At 36.0% G+C, this 15,476-nt stretch overlaps 1 pseudogene; it reads left to right on the forward strand.

Annotated features, from left to right (window-relative positions):
* LOC149241554 (pathogenesis-related protein PR-1 pseudogene) overlaps nt 1-15,476 on the forward strand; it is a 68,996-nt pseudogene that overhangs the window by 29,851 nt on the left and 23,669 nt on the right.

The following is a 15,476-nucleotide window of genomic DNA, read 5'->3' on the forward strand; positions in this document are numbered from 1 at the left end:
TATTATATGATATTAACTTGATGATTAGGGCTACTTCATTGAGATCTTGATGTTGTAATTTGGATTGGTCATATGCGTGATGGTTATGTTTATTGCATTGAATATCTTGATGTTATATGTATTGTGTTAACCTGTTCTGGCATATTAAGATGGTTATGGTTGCAATATTTAGGTATGAGCCAACATATTTGTGATATGGTGTCGTACTAGTCTAGATTGATTGTACAGATGTGATTGTTATGCATGAATGACAAATGTTTGTGATCTTATGATGTGAACATGTTAGTTAGCCATTGTTATGGATATCATCATTTATGTTTGAGTTGATAGGTTGTGAAGTTGTATGTGCTAACCTAGCTTTATGGTATAGGCAATATAGCCTTCCCTGATATACATTAAGGTATGGGTTTTCTTATGTTGTATGTTTGGTGCCTAATTTATTTATATAACATGATAGGTTTACAAGCAGTTGAATGATTGATGAATTGCTTTATATGCGTATGTCATAATGAGATTTTGTTTTAAGATGATTGTAATAACATATATGTGTTGAGATAGTTTATATGTACTTGAATGTAGTTGATATTTGTAGCATTATGTCTAATGACTATGAGCTGACTATGGATTATCATATGATTGTTTGTAAAAGTTGATTTCAAATTAATAGATATGATTGTCTTGATATTTTGAACATGTGGTTGACATGTGTGAGAAGTTGCAGGGTAACATAATTTCTATTAACATGACAAGGTAATAGTTGATGTGTCAATATAACTAACAGTTGGGTGGTGTGACAACACATAGTAAGCCTCGATTCCAACAAGGTAAAAAGGTAAAGGAAAGGAACTGGGCAAGAATTCCTTTGGCTATGTTTGGCACCCCTAATTTCAAATGAAGGAGTTCTTTTCACATAGGAAGTCTTCTTAACCTTGGTTTTGTCTAAAATTATGTGGATATGTGTTATATTCATAACATGTACATGACAAGTATATTAGATAGTCTTTAGCTACAGGTGGATTTGTTGAAGGATGGAAGTCCCTTGAGAGATGGTGTCAATGTGTTCAGTTGCAAGAGGTGTTCTTAGCACAATAAGATGAGGTAACTGGTGTACTATTATTCTTAATTATACATTTGAAATTATGAGTTTATGGTAGTATGATGCAGGGAGTTGCATGGAAAGACAGGTTTCCATGAAATCTTGAAGATGGCTCAAGTTGAGCTTTCCTTGGGAGCCATGGGGATTGAGTTATGGTGTCAGTCTTGTGCTTTCAGTCTTTCGAGCTTGATTTGTTGCTTTTGTCTAGTGCAAGGCCTTGCCACTTTGGTTGTGGTGTTGTATTGTTGTCATTGGTTTTCATGATCTTTTTCTTGTTTGTTTCTTGAGTTGCCTTTTGTGTTTGGAGCCTTGGGAATTGGTTGGGAAAGAAGAAAGTTGATGGAGATTGGGGAGAGTTGTGTAGTACCCGAAAGGTAATGTAAGATTCATATGAAGCCAGGTGCATGAGTAAGTGCAGCAAAAGGTAAGGCTATGACAGTTGGTCAGAATGGTTGCGTCCATTGCAATAAATGGACGGTGGTCATATAGTCATGAGAAAGGTAACAGGAAAAGGTAAAGTAAATGTATTTGAGGCTTCAGATGCCTTGTTTATTTTGGGAAATGTTGTTCTCAATGTTGTGCATGTGTTGCATGAATAAAGGAAAATCTCTCAACATAGACCTTATGTTATCTGGTAATTATGTTATGATCATGATTATGCTGATGATTATATATGTATAAATGAATGTATGTATGTTGTTGTCTGAAAAGGTGATTATTTTTTTATGCTAATGATTATATATGTATGTATGTATCTATGTATCTATGTCACTATCTGAGAGGGGTTGTCAGGGATCATTCTTGTGGAGGAATGATTGCTTATGTAGGAGAATGGCATGAAGAGGTTCCTGGTCTTATAAGGAATCAATTGGGAAGAGTAGTCACGACAAATATACGAGGTCAGTATCATGTGGATATGATTTGGTATTGTATACTTGTATTATGCCTATGTTTAACTTATGATAGGTAATGTTGATGTATATATTAGTAAAGAGAAAGCAGTGTGATCTGCGGCATGCTAGGATGAGCATGGATAAGACACTAGAAGTAAGGTTTCTTGGTAAGAATAGTGTGTTTTTTGATGTGTGGTAGTATTGTTGAGCATATGTTGGATATGTTGTAGATGTTTCATCTATGATGTGTGCACTTGTGGTGTTGTGTATACATAGCACGTGTACATGTTATTTATGCAATGTTATGTACAGGATGGTACAAATAGGGTTGTATGAATATTGCATATGGGGTGTTGTATACATATTGTACTGTCTTCATGATGTATATGTGGTGTGTGTGCATATGGTGCTCTGTGCATGTTGGATATACAATGTTGTGTACATATGATGCTATGTACATGTTGGATATGTAGTGCTATGTACATGTGGTGCTGCGTGCACGATGTACATATGGTGTTGTGTGCATGATTGTACAAGTGGTGGTGTGAGCATGTGGTGTCATGTACATGTTTTACATAGGGTGCTATGAGCATGCGATGTTGTGTACATGTCACACATGTGATGTTATTTACATATGGTGTCGCGTACACATTGTGTGTGTGGTAATGTGTACATGTGCTATTGTGCACACGTTGTATAGTGGTGTATTGTACATGTAGCATTGTGTACACATTGTATAGGTGGGGCAGAGTACATGTGATGTTGAGAACATGTTGTGCAGGTGGTACAGTGTATAGGTGGTACTATGTACATGTTATACATATGGTACTAGTGTACGTATGGTATTTTGTGCATGTCATCGATGTTGTGTTATGGGCATGTGGTATTATCTATATGCATCATGTAGTCTTGGTATTGCGACGTGCGTATCATTGTGTTGTACTCTATGTAGGTGTTAGGTTCCTATACCAATAGGGTCATAATTTTGAATGACTAAGGTTAAGCCTTGTAATATTGTACATACCTTTGCTTTCTGCAAATGTTTTACATACTATAAAAAAAAATGTAAAGAGGGTATTTCCTAAAAGAAAAATCAAAGGAAAAGAGAATAAGAGAAGGCCAAAATAAAATGAAAATATATGAACCCTGAAAAAAATAAGACCACAAAAGTGTGCAAGTCTAAATGCCACTACTATTTACTTTCATGCATAATAATGATTGTGTGTAACTTGTTATTCATGCCACAATCCATGGTAATAGAACTATTTAATCTTGGTTATTCCATGCATTTAGTTTTATGTTTATAGTTAGAGAATAAAATATGACCAAACAGTTTAATCTTGGTAGATCATAGTTAGGTAGAGAAAATAAAAGGAGCTCATAAGCTTAATCTGAGCCCTTGGATGATATAAGCTTAGAATTAGATAGATTACATTTTAGAAGAAAAATAGATGAATAAGGGTTTGCTAGCCTAAATGCACCCAAAGAAATGAAGAAAATATGTTAGAGGTAAGAAATGGGTAAGCAGAAGAAAGGTTGCTAAACTACAAAGGTAATTGGATAAAAACACATGCATCATGCTTAGATACACATCTTTCAACATGTATGGTCAAGTATGGAAGCAAAGACAAAGGTTTACAAGTTCATGTGATTAACTCCCCCTCATTCACTTTTCCCCTATACTTACTAATTTCCTATCTACAAGTATGTTCTAAGTACTTTTAATCCTACAAGTCAAAGTGGCTCAGAGCATTTCTTTGACTTTTGGTGGGATCGAACCCTCAGATTAATGAATTATGGATGTAAGTGCTAGAATCCCATTCATAAAATCATTTCCCCTTCATAAAATACATTTCCATTCATCACCCTAAGAAAAACCCTTTTCCTAAGGTTAAACACCATTTGCTTAAGAAAAGTGAAAACCCCCCTTATAAATCCCTTTCTGCTCAAAAACCCACAAAAAGCCTTTTATCCTAAGTATAAAACTAAGTGTGCAAACACAAACCTTTACCCTTTTAACTTAGGAAAACCTCTTCCGCCCATCGCAATTCATATTAATTCGTAATTTTATTATATAAATCCCAATATAACCCTTTCCCTGTATATAACTAAATCCCTATGTAAAATACCCTAACCCTTAGTTTTAATAAAAACTATATGAATTACCCATATCCTGACAAAACATATAAACCCCCCATTAACCCAAAATAAACCCAAAATTGCTTCTGATTAAAAGCTTCAGGCCCCCCTTAAAGCCTCCGTACATTTCACTTGTCCTTCTTCATCGACCCAACCACTGTCCGATCATCCGCGCTCAAATCCAATGATGCACAGCCGTATTGACCTCACCCGATGCCCAAGCTTTTACCCAAAGAGTTAAACTCGCTCAATAAACCAAGCCCGATCATTTTAAACCCATGATTAATTCCTAAATAAATCAATACCACTGAAGATCAAAGTGTTGGGCCCCTTCTAAACCCAAGATTTTATAACCCACGTGTTTCCCCTACTTGATTGTCATTAGATCAACTTCCCGCTCATCTAACGGTTCAAAGCCATATTGGTCGAGCCTGATAGCCTACCTTTACCCACCCGATAAGGTGGTTTTCCCTGACCCCCTGATGGCTACGTGTCACACTCTAAAGTAGATCGGGTGACCCCTCCTAAAAACTTCCCATGCCACAAAAGCAGTGCGATAACCCTTAAAACCACCTCCGTGTTCACTCGATAAACTGCCTATGATTCGTAAATATGAATTTCGTGCAATATTCGAATATTTTCCCGTTAAAGACTTTAAACATTGCAAACCCATGTTTCCAAGCCTTTCGCCCATTTCACAGTTAAAAATTAAAAACCCTTCAGCACCACCCTGAACCTCTACGATGCTACTCCACCTCCATTTACATCTAAAACACTGTCAGGACCCCTTTCCAAGGCATCCCTGTGAAAATAAATTCATCAACTGCCTTTCCATTCATTCGATGTTTTCTTATGATTATTGAGTTTTATAGATAATCAGCCGAAGACCAAAGCTTAGATAAATAGTTTTGATACTAGTCGCAGAACTTGTTTACTCCAAGACTCAACCAGAAACTTGTTAAAAGACACTATTCAAATGAAGAAGATCACTATACAAGGAACAGAGGATGAAGACAATTACACACAGAGTTGAGAAGAGGACAATGATACAGAACAGTGACAGTCAAAACAGAGGAACCAAATCGAAGATGCAATTAGAAGACAAAAGATGAAACATTATGAGACTTGATCAATATCCCCTTCCCGATACTGATACACAGAAAAACAAAAGAATTTACTATTGAAACACATAGTAAAAGGTTAAATTGTACAGTAAAAGGAAGAAACAATGTGAAGGATAAAGACAGGTCATTAGAGTGAAAGAGTATGAGAGTCAGAGCGTACAGTTGAAAGCTAGAAGTAAATAAAGCCTTCGGCATGATGATTCAAACATCAAAGAGCATAAAGAGATAAAAACAAACTGTAATAGCTAATAATACCACAATAAATGGGACATCATGAAATCAGTTCAATAGCTGCCTCTATCTTCCTGCGAGAAGATATTTGTATTTCCTGGATTAAATCTCAAGTGAGGTTCAGATATTTGTAATAAAACCTTAGTATAAATACTTCACAATTCGAACTATGTAGGGTGGATTCTTAGACATTTCTATAGAATTATTGATCAAAAGACTGTAAAGTCATTGGAGCATTAACTGAGCGAGCAAGCTAGATTGATGAATAAAGACCAAATATTTCAAAGGATTCATGTGCAGAGTGAAGTGTAGAGAAGTATTTTCTCACGTTGTTGTTATCTCTTAAAGTTTTTCCATATTGGTTACCTAAATCTGAATTCCATAAATGGAAGGATTATCTCAGTACTTGTTTAATTACACTCTATTGCAACAGTTATGCAAATACATGTTTTCTACTGATAATCTAAGTTAAGGAATTCTTTGTTTCTCCTTAGTTTATGTTGTTTCTTTATCATATATAGCAAAGGATTCTTAATTGCCCTTTGTTTCCGATTACCCTTTTTTCCTCATTTCAATTCTGACCTGAGAATTCTTAATTGCTCTCTCACCCTGGTTAAGACATTTTCACCCCTTTGGCCTAAAGACCCACACTCTACTCTGCTATCTTGCCCTTTGAACATTCCCTTTAGAGAGTTGATTTAGAGCTTTGGAACTCTCTAATTATTCTCTCTGTCTCTCATACTCTTGAATACTTAGAGCTTTCTTGGAGCACTTTGGCATTGGAACAACAAAGGAAAAGAACGTAAGAGGAAGAAAAGATCAACCAGGGAAAGGCAGGAACAGGCAACTACAACAGGCTTCATTACATGTATCAACTTGCATGTGTATTTTCCTTGTCAGATTTGGTATGCGTGGGATTACATGTGTTTCTTTTCTACCATGGCATGTGTTTTGCTAGGTGTGACAATATTTTCAGCCTAGCCTTGCCATTTCCTGATAGATTTGATGAGATGGGTTCTCTCATGAGTCTTATGGGGGATGGCCCGATTGGATTTGAAGCTGAGTGGTGTGGATCTCTGAATTGAAAAACACATGGTGGTAGTGGTCCTTGAACAATATTGCAGATGCACGAAGGCAGTAGCCAAGTAACCCATTAACTGGACTGTGGGTTGTGGTAAATCCAGATTATGTGCCTCGGTGGGCCTAGGAATCCTTGCCAGTGAATGGTGGGATATACGGAAAAGCCAAGAGTTTAATTTTCTCTCCACTGGGCCTAGTGATTCCGGGATGGAATGCACGGTAAATCTGGGAGAGTATGTCTCGGTGTAGGGTCGAGTGATTCCCACATTCATGCTTGGAATATGGCACGGGGGTGATTGGCTGAAGAGAAACTTGGCTTAGCCAATCTATGGTTAGGAGGAACATGGTAGTCCCATCACCAATTAGTCCATTGGATTTATTAATTAGAAATTCATTCCCTTTATTTTCATGTGCAAATGTAGTGATATATATATGGATTTTTATGGCTGATATGCCTGTTGTATTTTTGTTCCTATTATGTTGGTTATATGTACATTTTATGGCAGTAGTTATGTTTGGCTCTCGACATGTTTTTACTTGTTTTTGAATGGATATTGTATTTATGACCTAATAAGGGATAAGGTAGCAAAAGACATGAGGAAACAATGGTTCATAGTGATTCTTAGATAAATATGAGACCCTTACTCTTAATTATGTTATTTACACCTGTTGGTTACATGTTGATCATATGTTTGACAAAATTCTTGTCATAGCTAGTAGGGGTCTAGTTATGATCTTGTTCATATTATTGCTTTTCAATCCTTCTTTCCTTGTATCTTTAGCAATTCTAAATGATCATTCAATTCTGGGTAGTGTCCCGAGCTTTGGGTCGAAAAGGGTGGCTCAAATCCCTGAATGCTAGCATTAGTTCTGAGACTAACTAGTCTGGGAAGTGTCTGGGGAGCATTAGTCCTGAAACTAACTTGCTTGGGCAGTGTCTGGGGAGCATTACCCTGGCCTACATTTTCTAAAACTGTAGTAGGACCCAAGGATAGGCAGTATGAGTAGCTGACCTATCTTCTGAACATTATGTGGATGATGTTGGATGATTGTATGTGATGTTCCGTAGATTTGATTTCCTTAGTCACCAAGGAGGTTGAATCTTATCATAGTGCCCTCTCGTCACATGTTTACCCCGACTGGCCAGTTGCTTGCGTATATGTGGGAGGAGGGTGTTATAGAGTCTGAAGGTGGATGAACTAGTAATGAAGTAGAATATGATAATGTTTTCGGTAAGAGGGGCACAAAAAGACAAAAAACTGAGCTCTAAGGGGAGTTCAAAAACATCAAACTACCAGTATATAATGGAGAGGCCGAAGAAGTGGCAGAGGCTTGACTAATCAATATGAATAAATACTTACATATATATGAATATGATGACAATTTGAGAGCAAGGTTAGCAATTTATCAGTTTACAAGGCAAGGCCACCCTGTGGTGGGAGGAAATCAAAAAAATTAAAGAAGTTAATGAGCAGGAGGTCACGTCGGACCAATTCCAGAAGTATTTTAAGGATAGTTATTTGACTGAGCCACTTTATGATGATAAAGCCAAAGAGTTTCATGACTTAAAACTAGTAACACAAACTATGGATGAGTTCATAGTGAAGTTCACTTCACTATTGAGATATGTTCCCTATATTCGTGAAGAGAAAGCTAAAGTTGAACGCTTTATTAGCAGCTTACCCATTTACATGAAAGAGAAATTGGAGTTTGATAACCCTAAAATGATGGATGAAGTAGTCTGAAAGGCTCATATTTGTTATCATGAAATGAAGCACAAGGGAAAAGGTAATTAAAAAAGGCTAAGTAAGAAAGGGCAGAAAAATTTTGCAGTCAATAAAAATGTGAAAATGTTGGTACCAAATATCGAGGACAAAAGGGACCAAATGGATCTACTAACAGAAATTAGTAGAGGTATAGGCCTTAGAATGAAGTGACGCAGAGTAAAGCATCAAGAAAGTTAGAATCTGGTCAGGTTTTTAAACCTCCTTTGCAGTGTTGGGGTTGTAGGGAACTCCATTACTACAAAAACTTTCCTCCATAGAGTGAGAGCATAACTAGTTGAAAATGTTCAAGAAGCTTCTATTATCGGTGATATGGTGCGGAACATACCCCAGATTAAAGAAACATTGGAAGATCGCTAGGCAGAATATCAATCGTCGATGGTGGAATTCGAAGGTAAAATATCCAATCACCCTGTTTCCATTTTAATAGATCCGGGTGCAAGCCTTAGCTATGTCAGCCATAGAATAGTTGATTTCTACCATTTAAAAAGTATATATTTTAAAAACCCGTGGCTAGTCCAACTCGCCACGGGAGCTAAAAGAAGAGTTAATGAAAAAATAGAAGACTGTGGAATTGAATTGAAATGACAGAAGATTAGGAAAAATATAAATGTACTACCGTTCGGTTCCTATCATATAATAATAGGCATGGACTGGTTGGAAGGACAATGGACCTTAGTAAATTGTAAATATAATGTCCAACAATGGCACCAGAATAGAAATTTAGGGTGTAATAAGAGAAGTTAAGTTACGTCCCATTACAACTCATCAGATAGCACGATGCATGCATAAAGGCTGTCAAATCTATATGGTTCAAGTGGGGTACACAAGCTCTAAAGATAAACTGTTAGCTATTGAGAAAATACCAGTGGCACAAGAATTTAAAGATGTCTTCCTCGAAGATATTCCTGGGTTACCACCCAAGAGAAAACTTGATTTTACCATAGAATTGGTCCCTGTAGCTACATTAGTTTCCAAAGCCCCTTACAAAATGAGTTTCCCTGAGTTAACATAATTAAAAATGTAGCTTCAAGAGCTGTTGGATAAGGGTTATATTTGACCCATTGTATCCCCTTGGGGAGCCCTGATTTTATTCATAAGAAAAAAAATGGTAATTTGAAGTTATGCATAGATTTCAAACAATTTAGCAATTAAGAATAAGTACCCCTTACCTCGAATTGATGACCTATTTGATCAAGTTAAGCGTGCGATGGTATTTTCAAAAATTGATTTACAATTAGGATATCATCAAATCTAAATTAAATATGAATACATATATAAAACTATGCTCAGGACACACTATGGCCATTATGAGTTTGTAGTTTTACCATTTGGACTCACTAACACTCCAACAACATTTATGACTATGATAAATGGAATTTTCCACCCCTTCCTTTACAAATTCGTTCTGATTTTTATTGATGACATTCTGGTGTATTCCAAGAGTTTAGAGGAGCATAAAGAACACCTTCGAGTGGTGTTACAAACCTTAAGAGAAAACTAGCTATACGCCAAATTAAGCAAATGTGATTTCTTCAAGGATCAAATCCAATATCTAGGACATATTATTTCCTCTGAAAGCATAACAGTGGATTGAGAGAAAATCAAGACCATCCTGGACTGGCTTGTTCCAACAAATGTGGTAGATATACACTCCTTTATGGGTCTTTTTGGTTACTATAGGCAATTTATAAGGGGGTTTTCTAAGGTTTCTTATCCAATTACTTCCTTGCAGAAAAAGGGAACAAGTTTTACGTGGACTAGGGACTCTCAAGAAAGTTTTGAAAAATTGAAGCATTTTCTCACCAACACGCCAGTGTTGAAGATTACATACCCTAAGGAAGATTATTTTGTATGTACAGATGCATGTAAAGAAGGTGTGGGTGAAGTTTTAATGCACAACGATAAAGTAATTTCTTACGAATCTCGTAAGTTAAAAGATCATGAGCATAAATATTCTGCTTACAATTTAGAGTTCACTGCTATAGTCTACGCCTTAAAAGTGTGGTGGCACTATGTGATGGGAAAAAGATTTTACTTAGAACAAACCACAGCAGCCCAATGAGTTTCTTCAATCAACCTACCTTGAATGTGTGCCAAGCTCGATGGACTGAATTCTTAAGTGAATTTGATTTTGAAATCAAACATTTAAAGGAAAAAGAGTACTAAGTGGTGGATGCGTTAAGTAGAAACTGCATTATATCTACGAAATTTCATTTAGTCAAGTAAAATTCAATTTTGCTGAGCAAATAAAGGAAGCAGCTCAGAAGGACCCAAAATATGGTTATCTTTTCCAACAAGCTAAATATGCACAGAGATATGCGGAGCAAAAAGGGTGCAGTATTAACCTTGAGAATTTGTTGATGTTTAGAAATCGTATATATGTTCCTAATCAATTGTCCATAAAGTAAATTATAGTAGATGAATTTCAATTAAGTCCTTATGCTTCCCACCCAGGCTATCAAAATCTTTTCTCTACCATCAAGAAAAACTATTACTGGCTTGGTATGAGGGAAGATATTGCAGACTATTTGGCTAGATATTTAGAATTCCAGCAAGTTAAAGCTGAGCATCAACATCCTGTTGGGTTACTGCATCCCTTACCCATTCCTGAATGGAAATGGGATACCATAACCTTAGATTTCATAACAGGTTTACCCCGATAAAAAAGACAAAATGACTGAATTATGGTTGTGGTAAGCAATCCGAGCAAGATCTCCCATTTTATACTGGTCAAGTCCACATACTAAACATCTCAAATAGCAGATATATTTATGAAAGAGATTTTTAGGCTACATTGAATGCCTCAAGTCATAATCTCTGATCAGGATGTTAAATTTACCTATGCTTTTTGGAAAGCATTATTTACTGGGTTAGGCACATGAATTCATTTCAGCGCTTCCTATCACCCTCAAACCGATGGACAAACTCAAAGAGTTAATCAAGTGGTAGAAGACATGTTGCGTATGTAAGTGATGCAACAACCAAAAAAATGGGAAGAGTACCTACACTTGGTAGAGTTTTCTTAAAACAATGGTTATCACGAGTCATTGAAAATGAGTCCTTTTGAAGTACTTTATGGGATAAAGTGTACCATCCCTACAAACTGGAACAATCCTAAAAATAAAATGATATTAGGACCGGACATGCTGGAAGAAATGGAGAGAAAAGTGAAGAAGGTTCAGCAAAATATGAAAGTTGCATAGGATAAAAAAAATATTATGCCGATAGGAGAAGAACCTAGTGGGAGTTTCAAGTAGGGGATCATTTATACATGTGAATTAAACCAAAGAGAATTACTCTTAGATGGGGAAAATGTGCCAAGTTGGCTCCATGGTTCAGTGGCCCTTTTCAAATTCTAGACAAACTAGGACTAGTTAGTTGCATATCAACTCGCCCTACCCAGTCACATTCGGGTTCACAATGTATTTCATGTTTCTCTTTTAAAGAAGTATGTATATGATCCCAGGCACATCAAAAATTGGCAAGGTCTTCAAGTATAGAAAAATATATAAATAAAAACTCTTGACATCTATGTATATGTTACATTTGTTTATAAGTGTACCAATTATATGACAATTGTACTTGTGACAGGTCGAGCCAGAAGGAGAATTTATGTTCAAGGCCCTGCGCATACTCGATCAAAGATAAGTAATGTTGTGGAGGTGAGCTATCATCCAATTTAAGTGCAATGGAAGCACTTCATCCAAGAAGAAGCCACTTGGGAAGATAAAGATTTTATGTAGGAGGCATATCCTGTACTATTTCAGGAGCAGATGGAAGAATGAACACCAGCGATGGTGTTTTGCTAAGGGGGGGATGTGACATCCCCAGGCTTGTGATTTACTTTTTGAACATTTCTACTATTACGGATAAGTAAACTAGTCACAATTAGTTATTGTGTTATTGTTAATAATAATTAGTAATTAAGTTGTTTATGAAAATTTACACTGTCTTTATGAAATATCTTAGGAATTACAGATGAACCTCGGTAACTCTCATTTCACCAGACAGTTATCAATTAAAGGTAGTTATTCCCTCATCCCCTTTTCCTCCAAGAAAAGGGAGCAGAGGGGAAGGATAAGGGGGTTGGAAAAAGAGGAAGGGATTCCTAGAGCTAAACAAGAGTTCAATGGGAAAACCTCTTGAGATTAGCTTCCCTATTGGAAGGAAGTGTTTGTAGGCTGGACTTGGGGTCCTGAGGCTGAAACAATTTCACTGCTACCTTGAGAAACTGTTCTGAAGGAATTGAGGAGCTTGGGGGGAGAATATTGGACATAATCGCCAATTTCTCATTGGAAGGGTGGAGAGGTTTCATCTATAAAGAATCGATCTTCCAACAACAGATATGTAACAAATGCATAGTCTGTAATTAAGTGATTATGGCATTAAATATGTTATGAGAAATTCTTCCTATAGTTATTTTTGTTAAATATTGGCATTTAAATTAGATAATTACCTTTTAGGGATACGATGAAGTAAATGCAGTTAAGGAAAATAGTAGGAATAAGTGATTTTTCTATGAGAAAATGAAACTATATAGACTTGTTGTGCTACTAAAATTGTTTCCTAATAGAAAGGATGATTATCTTAAAACCACACTTAGAACTTTTTAAAATAAAAATGTTGTTATCGAAACTACTTTCTAACCGGAAAAAGAGACCATCTTGAGCATTTGAAACTACAATTTACTGGAAATTCTTTCTAGATAAATTTATATTGCAAAAAGTGAAGGAATGTATAAGATCATTGCATTGTAAAAGAAATTACTTCTGTGTAAATAAAGATTTCATGGGAATGTTCGTATAATAGAAATAAATAACTATGTACAAACTTTACCTGGTAAAACAAAATATTTCTTTGTAAATAAACGATTACTTGAAAAAGTGCACATTGCAGCAATAAAAGATTGTATAAAATTGGATATTATAGTAGAAATTATTCCGTGTAAATAAATATTTCTTGAAGGTGTAAGAAAGATTGTCCTATGGGAAGAAATGTGTGAATAGGGAAAATGAATGGTTTTTTAAAGAAATATCTCTATAGTCTCCTCAAGATTATGGTAGAGGAGTCATTTCCACTGTTAACTAAGAGTAGAGTTTGTAATTAAAATACAACCTAGAAATCAGGTAGGAGTGATTAATACATTACGGACTAGTAAGAAAATAAAAATGAAAGATTAAAGTGGTAAAAAAACTCAGCCAATCGAGTAAAGGGAACTCATTCCATTCCAAAACTACAACAAAACTAGATTAAGGGTTTAATATTGTTAAGGGATAGGAATGAAATATTGATTTCACTATTCCAGATTTGTTCCTTGGTTGATCCCAATGGGACACCCAGGAAGCAATTCTGAATGATTAATATTTTTATACTTAATATAAAGGTTAAGAACAATTATACATCCTCGACATACTGCACCAGAGAGTCCAAGTAAGACGATAAATTATGTTATGTAGTCCACAAGAAAACAGATACTAAACAAATTCCAATACAAGTGATAAATAAGCACTTGCTAATTTTATAATCAATATAGGTAGAATAAGTCAAGATATTCTTTGAGTGTAAGTACTGCATTAATGGTATTATGAGACAAACTAATCGTTTAACAATAAAAGAGTAATTTACACATTTCGTATTACAAAATAAACAACCGAGCGGATAATCAAGCCTTAGTTAGTGTCAATTTCCAAAGAACTATCTTGAGAATCGTCCCAAAAGAAACACTTCATGCCCTTTAGCAACAAGGGTTTTACCCATACTTAATTAGAGCCACATGGGTTTCCATAAAATAGAAAGCAAAAGAAAATCATCTGATTTAGCATTTCATTCGAGGGGCATGCCATCCCTAAGGAAGGTTTCCATACCATTCCATTCACCCACAAGGGACTTCTGGTTCCACTTGATGCTGGATGTTGGAGTTGGAAGAAGCCATCCAAGCCCATTAGTTCTAGACTAACCTACACACAAATTTAGCGATAACTCAGTGCCGAAATATAGATGTAAGAACAATTTGAGGTAACTGCAAAAATTTAAAAAGGTTTAACCCTTTACCTATCTGGAGGGACTGAGTTCCATCTCTGTCAGTGCCAGAGGCATTTTGAGGGAATAATAGTCAAATTACCTATGGCTAGAAGCATGAAAACAAGTATTAGTTAAACAAATATATTTAAAACCAGAAATTATAACCCTAGAAAAACTAAATCAAAATTTTGTAACAGAGCAAGACATGCCTGCAGATGGAAGATGAAATTGAGGTGTTAACTAGTAGAGTATGACTGCCACAATGGTTTGGTTGAATGTTTTAATTGAAATCACTGTGGAGTGAAGCTATAGAGATGAGATCCATTCACCAGAACGTACCCTCAACAAGTTAGGGTATGCAGACTGAAGTTTCAGGGGTGGTCTACGAAAAACTAACCAAGAACGAAGAGTAAATTTCGTGGTGGATAGTCTTAGCTCTTAAGACAAGGACAACCACCAGATCTCGACCCTTCCATTAACAAAACAGAGCAATACCACTTGGCAGCCGGAAAAGGGAAGGCCTGGCAGCTGGCATCATTAGGTTGCAAACTAGCTAGGTGCTTAAACAAATGTCAAATATAATGCAGGCTTATATAGGCCATAAGGCAGAGAGAGGTCAACTCCTTGAAAAACATGGTAAAATGTACATAAGTATTAAATGTAAAATTCATTGTAAATGTCGATGTTTATTAATGGATTTTCTAAAATCGTATGGACATGAGGTTTTAACCATTAAATAATTTACCATAATGCACACATTAATGCTTACATGCTATGAGATATACTCTAAATATCTTTTACATGGAGAATGCCAACATTCAGTTAAAAATCCACAAGTGTCACATTCATATTGAAAGTCACGCTGGAAGAAAATAGGATCCATAGCAGTCTTGTTGAGGCCAAAATCATTCGACCATTGTTGAAGCCATTCACCTTGCCGTTGTCTTTGTGTGGTCCATATGGTCCCAAATTTTACTCTTGTGTAGTGAGTTTTGTTTTTTTCCATCTACATTCATGATGTCCCATAAGAACTTTTTGTAGTTTGAAAAATTGTAAATGCTATCTAGGAAGATAATGCTTGGATTACCCTGTGGTCACATTTCTT

The sequence above is a fragment of the Pinus tabuliformis genome, chromosome 8 (genome assembly GCF_031772625.1).
Source record: "Pinus tabuliformis cultivar Carrire ecotype Pingquan chromosome 8, CPIR1, whole genome shotgun sequence".
NCBI lineage: Eukaryota > Viridiplantae > Streptophyta > Pinopsida > Pinales > Pinaceae > Pinus > Pinus tabuliformis.